At 34.2% G+C, this 6,655-nt stretch overlaps 1 long non-coding RNA gene across 1 annotated transcript; it reads right to left on the reverse strand.

Annotated features, from left to right (window-relative positions):
* Window positions 1-2,527: 2,527 nt before the first annotated feature.
* LOC142168402 (uncharacterized) lies at window positions 2,528-4,213 on the reverse strand. The gene is made up of 3 exons (XR_012698270.1): window positions 3,842-4,213; window positions 3,251-3,395; window positions 2,528-2,834 (listed from the first exon to the last, which is right to left on the reverse strand). It is a non-coding gene; the product is annotated as an uncharacterized LOC142168402 (long non-coding RNA).
* Between the last annotated feature and the right edge of the window lie 2,442 nt (window positions 4,214-6,655).

A 6,655-nucleotide genomic window follows, 5' to 3' on the forward strand; every position in this document is an offset into this window, starting at 1 on the left:
AGCCTATACTCCTCAAAAAACCTTACTATGTCTGGCCAGATATATGGAATATGAGTGAGCCAACTGTATCTCACCTTTGCCAAGAAGTATATTGTCTTGTTGATCCCATGTATGACCCTATTGACTGAAACTGATCCTTCATTCCTATTGGTGTTTCTCATCTTCCACAACTCCTAGGTGAAAATTGCTGGCATTGCCTGGAAAAGAGGCTTAAGTTTTGGACAACATGAAGCATTCCACCATGTCCTAATAACCTGATCTAGATGTACCAGTTGACCATTGATCCTTGCACCATTCATGAATGTCTTCCATACCCTTGTGACAACAGTACTTGTCAAGAACAAGTGCTCAAACGACTCCTCTTGTAGGTCCTCATTCATATGAAAATCAGGTGGTACCACATGATATAATGCCCCTAATCATGTCCAGTTTTCATGTCATACATTTGTTGTACCACTCTTCATCTCCCAAAGAACCGCATGTTCTACCTCTTTCCTTGCATTCAACATATGTCTCCAGACATGAGATCCTCCCCTAAACTACACTACTGTAGGAATTTCTTTCTTACAATACTTGTTCCACATAAAGTTAGACCAGAATGATTTTGTTGTTCTGAATCTCCACCAAAGTTTAGCAAATAAAGCTTTAGAGAAATCATGTAGAGATCTGAACCGTAGACCCCTTTCATCCTTAGGCAAACATAACTTCTGCCAAGAAGCTCAATGCCTGCTTCTGCCTTCCTCTTTTGTGCTCGAAAAGAATCTTGCAAACATTTTGTGCAAATGTTCAATAACTTTATTTGGTTGATCAAGCACACATAGCATGTGTACATGCATACTTTGCAATACACCAGAGATAAGTGTTGCCTCGTGTAAGGACCCGTAAAAATTCCCTAATGATTTAAGTTTTTAAAGTGCGCCAACAGTATATGGGAATAACGTATTTGAGTATTAAAGGAGACCTATGGGATATAGCCACATTATTTTGAATTGATAATGTATGTTTAAAGTGTGTTGAAACATACTAAGGAGTTTTGGGAATGGCAAGAACTTGTGTGGAACAAGTTGGACACATTAAGTGGAAAGGATGTTTCAATTGGCACAATACCCAACTTCAAATGAATAGAACTCCCTCAATATAATGACTTAGGTGGTGATATACCTATCCAATTACAGCCCTTTGAATCTAGCTTCCAACGCATCAAACCGTTTGTCATTTGGATAAGTATACAGAAGGTTATGGCCAGTTTACTGGACATATGTCATATGCGCGGCCAAATCCGCGGCCGCGCATATGTGAGAGTTTCTTCCTCAGGTGCGCGGCCAATGCGCGTCCAAATCCGCGGCTGCGCACGTAGGAACACATTAAATAACCCCAAGGCTGGGTATTGAGAGGGGTTAAGTCATTTTGTCCTAAAAATCTGATATTTTAGAGTGAGAGAGAGTGTCCTAGAGTGAGAAGGTGTTCTTCCATAACCCTCAATTTTGAATTTTGTCTAAGAATGAGAAATTAGCAAGACAATGCTTGGGTATGGGAGTTGTTTATTTTCTTGTATGTGTTATCAAAGAGTGTAGGAAGATTGTTGAGCTAAAAATTGTAAAGATTGGGTTGTGGGATGATGGAATCCTCCATTAAAGGACCTTGAAACCTTATGCACACCTAGTATTTTATAAAATGCTCAAATGAGCTAGAACCATAATGATCCTCCTAATTTTGGTTCAACTAGTTAAATTGTCCGCGCTTCGCGTGATTATAATACAAATAAAGATATCGCTAAATAAGTAATGCCATATAAAATAAATCAATCTTTACTAATTAAAATTTATATTATTCAACCATCAATTATTACAATGGGTAAATTATCCACTACAATTGTCAAAACTACATTAATGATGATTTTTTTTACACTCACAGTATATATCAGTTAAAATTGCTTTTACTCACTTGAAACATGTCAGAACTTCACAGATATAATGCTCCATCTTCATCTAAAATCTAAATGAAATGATTCTTCCATAATATTATATTATACTTAACTACTTGACATGTAATTAAAACTCTTAAAAAGTATATATCATAATATAGTAATGAAAAAGTTTTTAGGAATTAGAAGGAATCAACGATTTGCGATATTGCACACAAACTTACAAAGGGTAGGGAAGGAAGAAAAAGGAAATAACTTGAGTATAAAAAATAATTGTTCTAGTTTTTGTCTTCAAAGTGAAAGAGAAAAAAGACACACACAAAAAAAAGAGAAGATCATAGAAGATGTCGACATATAGAGAATGAAAAGTTCTCTAGTCAAACTAATTTGTTCATTGATTTAAGGCCCCATTGGCCCCTAAAACAAATTCATTTTTTCCGGAATGAGTGTTTGGTCATGAAATTTTTAATTTTCACTTGAAGTTGAATTTCGAAGTCCTTCAAAAACGAAAAACTTCAAAAAATTATTTTTTAAAATTTTCACTTTAAATCACGCACAAAATTCAAAAACAGTTCCAAATTGTATTAATGTCCAAACACAACTCTAATTTTTAAATACCATATTCACTTAAAAAACAAAAATCACTTTCTCCCGGAATTTCACAATACTTATGTCCAAACACCTACTAAGTTTTTGGTGTTTCTGTTGCTATTGCTGGCGCTTCTTTCATCTTGGCTAATATGATTTCATTATTCTCAGTATCTACCACAGCAGTGGCAGAAGCAGTGACCGGTGTCGTGGTGTGCGTTCCCCGTCTTCCTCAACTTATGCTTCAAGTTTCAACCGCTATTTCCTTCTCCTTCACTTTTTAACAACTCCCATCTTCTTGACAAAGCCTCAAGACTAAAGCCTCCAAAATTCACTTATCCTCTGTATCAATAGTCCGCACAAATTCAATATACTTCTAGTAGTTACTAATTGCTCTCAGGAAAACAAATTCCAGTTGAAATCTGTTACAGAAATTCAAATTGATATTTCTAAGAGGATGTTATTTAAGGTATCCTATCCTATGTTTTTATTACTGTGCTACAATTTAGATTAAAAAATGATACTCCATTAAGAACTTATGATTATCTAGAAGGAGATATAAATTAATTAATTAATTTAGTTTTAAGCTAACCCAATGTACAACCACCAATTTGAATCATTAAAGTTATGCTCGCTTCATTAACGCATACAAATATACTTATGATAATTATCTACAAATGAGTTGTAAATTTAACTATTGTGTAAAAAAATTAATTATTTTTCAGGAAGTTCACAAACCCATGTTGGATGTTGTCTAGGGCCATCTCCTGCATTAATAATTGTAATCCTGGCAGTGGTGTGGCTGTTTCTCTTTTAGCAGCACCACTTTGAAAGTGTCTCAAAAAAGTTAGTATATGAGAATGGCTTGTACTGCTATAATTATCTGCAAAAGAAATACCCAAAATATCCAACATATAAAAGAAGAGCCAACGAAAAAGAAAGGCACCTTCGAGTATATCATTTGTCAAAAAACAATTTTAAAAAAATTTCAAGTATCTCTCCATTTACGGGAGATGAATAACCAAACTGATCGAATATTGCTTTGATTAAATTTAATATATCCGGCCTCAATCTAACGTGAGAGGAAAAAAATTTACCTTAATCTTACTGCCTATTTTGGAAAACGTAGGTAGGAACATTCAATTAAGAAAACTCATACTAAGTGAGATTAAAACAAAGAAACATCCTTTCAATTGAAATAATTACTATTTTACGCAAAATACCAAGGTTTAGGGTTTAACAACCAAAAACAAAGAAATTGCAGTAAAAATAAAAGCATATATTAGAAGCAGCAAGAAAAATTCTCCCAAAAGGGGTAGAAACACGTACGTTAGTGATGGCAATAAAATTATAGGAGTATGAACGAAGTGTAATTTGGCAGTGCAGCCTCGCAATTGTAGGATTATGTACTTCTAAAGATCAGCAAAAACCTTTTTACCACTTTAAGTATCTGAAAACCAGCAGGATGCTCCAAAAATTATTGTTATGCAAAGAATTAGCGCCCCGCTGAAAAGGAGAAAAAGAAGAAATCTTTGTAACTTCGGAACTTTCTCATGGTTAACTTCTCCTTCGTTGATTCTTTCTCTGCTTTGAGTCTCGTTGAAATTCAAAGCAGTTGGGTTGAATATTTTTTGCTCTATTGATTTCTTCTCATTTTTTGTCGAAAGATTTTCTTTTCTCCGAAGGTTATATACTTGCATCGTTAACAGAAAATGTTATGAATGCAGAATGGTCACTTACTCTTCCCCTTTTATTTATTAAATTAAAATTTAAAAGACATGAAGATTAGGGTTGAAATGTTTTTTTAGAGAGTTCTGAAACGTTGCCTTTTCTGTTTCCTTATTATTAGGAAGTTGTAACTGATCTTAATTTTTACGATTTAACAATTGGTATTTTGAATTAAAATCAGATGGAAAAGGCCAAAAACTAGCAAAAAAGATAAATACATTTCCTGATATGTGAGAAATGCCACATCAGCTGTCAATGTCCCTTATTTATATTAATATATAGATTTGTTATATTTCTACAATAGATTGAAGTTGCTAAGAATTCTAGAATATTTTAGAGTTTAAGGAAGCTCAATTGAGGTATGTTGGCTAAACTTTCTCTCTTAAAATCGAATTCCGTAATATTTCCGTAAGATCAAGTATGATTGGCTCAAGATTCCTAACTTCTATTTTTCGGGTTATTCCCTATAAATTTGATTATCCCGAATGAGCCTTATATCGAAAGATATATGTTCAAAGTATGGGTTGCGTATTAAAATATTATGGCTTTGAATCATATTTCAAATGAAAGCTAGTATGCCAAATTGTGTGAGAAAATCTCAATATTCTTAAGACTCTTAATTGCTCATATCTGTACCTAAAGTCTTGATTGGAAATGTCTTATTGTTGATAACCTATAAAGATGGTTGGAAGTGAAATCAGAGAATTGGGGATATAAAGTGTGTCCAACGTGCCAATAGTGAAAGTTATACTTTTGGTCAATGGTGCCAATGAAATGAAATAATGTGAGAAAGATTATGAAATGAGCTTATGAACTCAAGTGATGCCCATATGTGGTTGTTTTAGCTAATGCTATGCTTTGTAAGTATTTTTCAATGTGTTTTGCATTCTTACATATTCATGAGTGGAAATTGTGTATGATTTTAACTTGTGCTTCGATTGCCAATCATTTTACTCCATTTATTGGAAAGAAATCTATTGTGTTTAAAGCCTTCATTACTAATGAACTTAAAGTTATGATTTCTGAAATATTCTACTTGTTGATAATTATGATGATGATCTATGAAAGGGAAGAAATGAAAGTGTGGAATATGAAATATGGCCATTACGTCATGAATAAAGAATCATATGTATGGCCAAGAGAGCCAATAAAATAATAATGTTGTAAGTGGTTGAAAGTACAGATTAACTGATATGTGGTGTGAAAGGTTATGAGATGTACGTATTTGTACTTTTGTTTCCAATGTGTTATGAAACCCTATGGACGGTCTATGAAACGCATAGGAATATTATGTTATGACACCCTATGGACGGTCTATGAAATGCATAGGAATATTGTGTTATGACACCCTAAGGACAATCTATGAAATGCATAGGAATATTGTGTTATGACACCCTATGGACGGTCTATGAACGCATATGAATATTGTGTCATGAAACCCTATGGACGGTCTATGAAACGCATAGGAATATTGTATTATGAAACCCTATGGACAGTCTATGAAACGCATAGGAATATTGTGTTATGAAATCCTGTGGACGGTCTATGAAACGCATAGGTATATTGTGTTATGAAATCTTGTGGACGGTCTATGAAACACATAGGTATATTATGATATGAAATCTTGTGAACGGTCTATGAAACGCATAGGTGCATTGTGTATGAGAAGTATAGGTATACGGTATGAATAAACACTATGGACGGTCTACGAAATGCATAAGTGTATAATATGATATGTGAATACTAAGGACGGTATAATAAGACACATTATTAATGCAGACAATAGGTGCCACTTTCGTTGTCCTTGTTTGTACATGTTTAGTTACAATTACATTATATTATGTGTTCCACGTATAGATCATATGGGCATTCTATTTTAAAAGAGGACTTTTAGCTATACATACTAGTGCTATTCGATTGTACTAACGTCCCTTTTGCCGGGGGCGCTGCATCTTTAATGGATGCAGGTGGTTCTACAACATGCGACATTGATCAGTGATAGCAGTACACTCTTTTCAGCTGATTTGGTGAGCCCTACTTCATTTTGGGGTCATGTATCTTTTGTTTGTCATGTACTGTGTTTTGAGGTATAGCCAGGGCCTTGTTGCCGGCATTTCCATATTACTCTTTTATTGTACTTAGAGTCTCCGTAGACAGGTTGTGGGTTGTGGTTGATGTTGGGAATTGAATTAGAAATGTTGGTATTTAGAAATCATATTTTTCATTAATTCTATAAACGCGTAATATTTTGGAAATTATGAATGAAGCTGCTAATGGGAATGAAATGAGAGTTATTAATTAAATCTTTTTAGTGTTGATTAATGGAACACATCTACTCTTTATTCATGGATGAGTTTGGGTAGAAGGTAATCTAACAAGCTTGCTCGGCCGGGTTCTCTCGGTTGAGCGCCGGTC

Source organism: Nicotiana tabacum, chromosome 13, assembly GCF_000715075.1.
Source record: "Nicotiana tabacum cultivar K326 chromosome 13, ASM71507v2, whole genome shotgun sequence".
Taxonomy (NCBI): Eukaryota; Viridiplantae; Streptophyta; class Magnoliopsida; order Solanales; family Solanaceae; genus Nicotiana; species Nicotiana tabacum.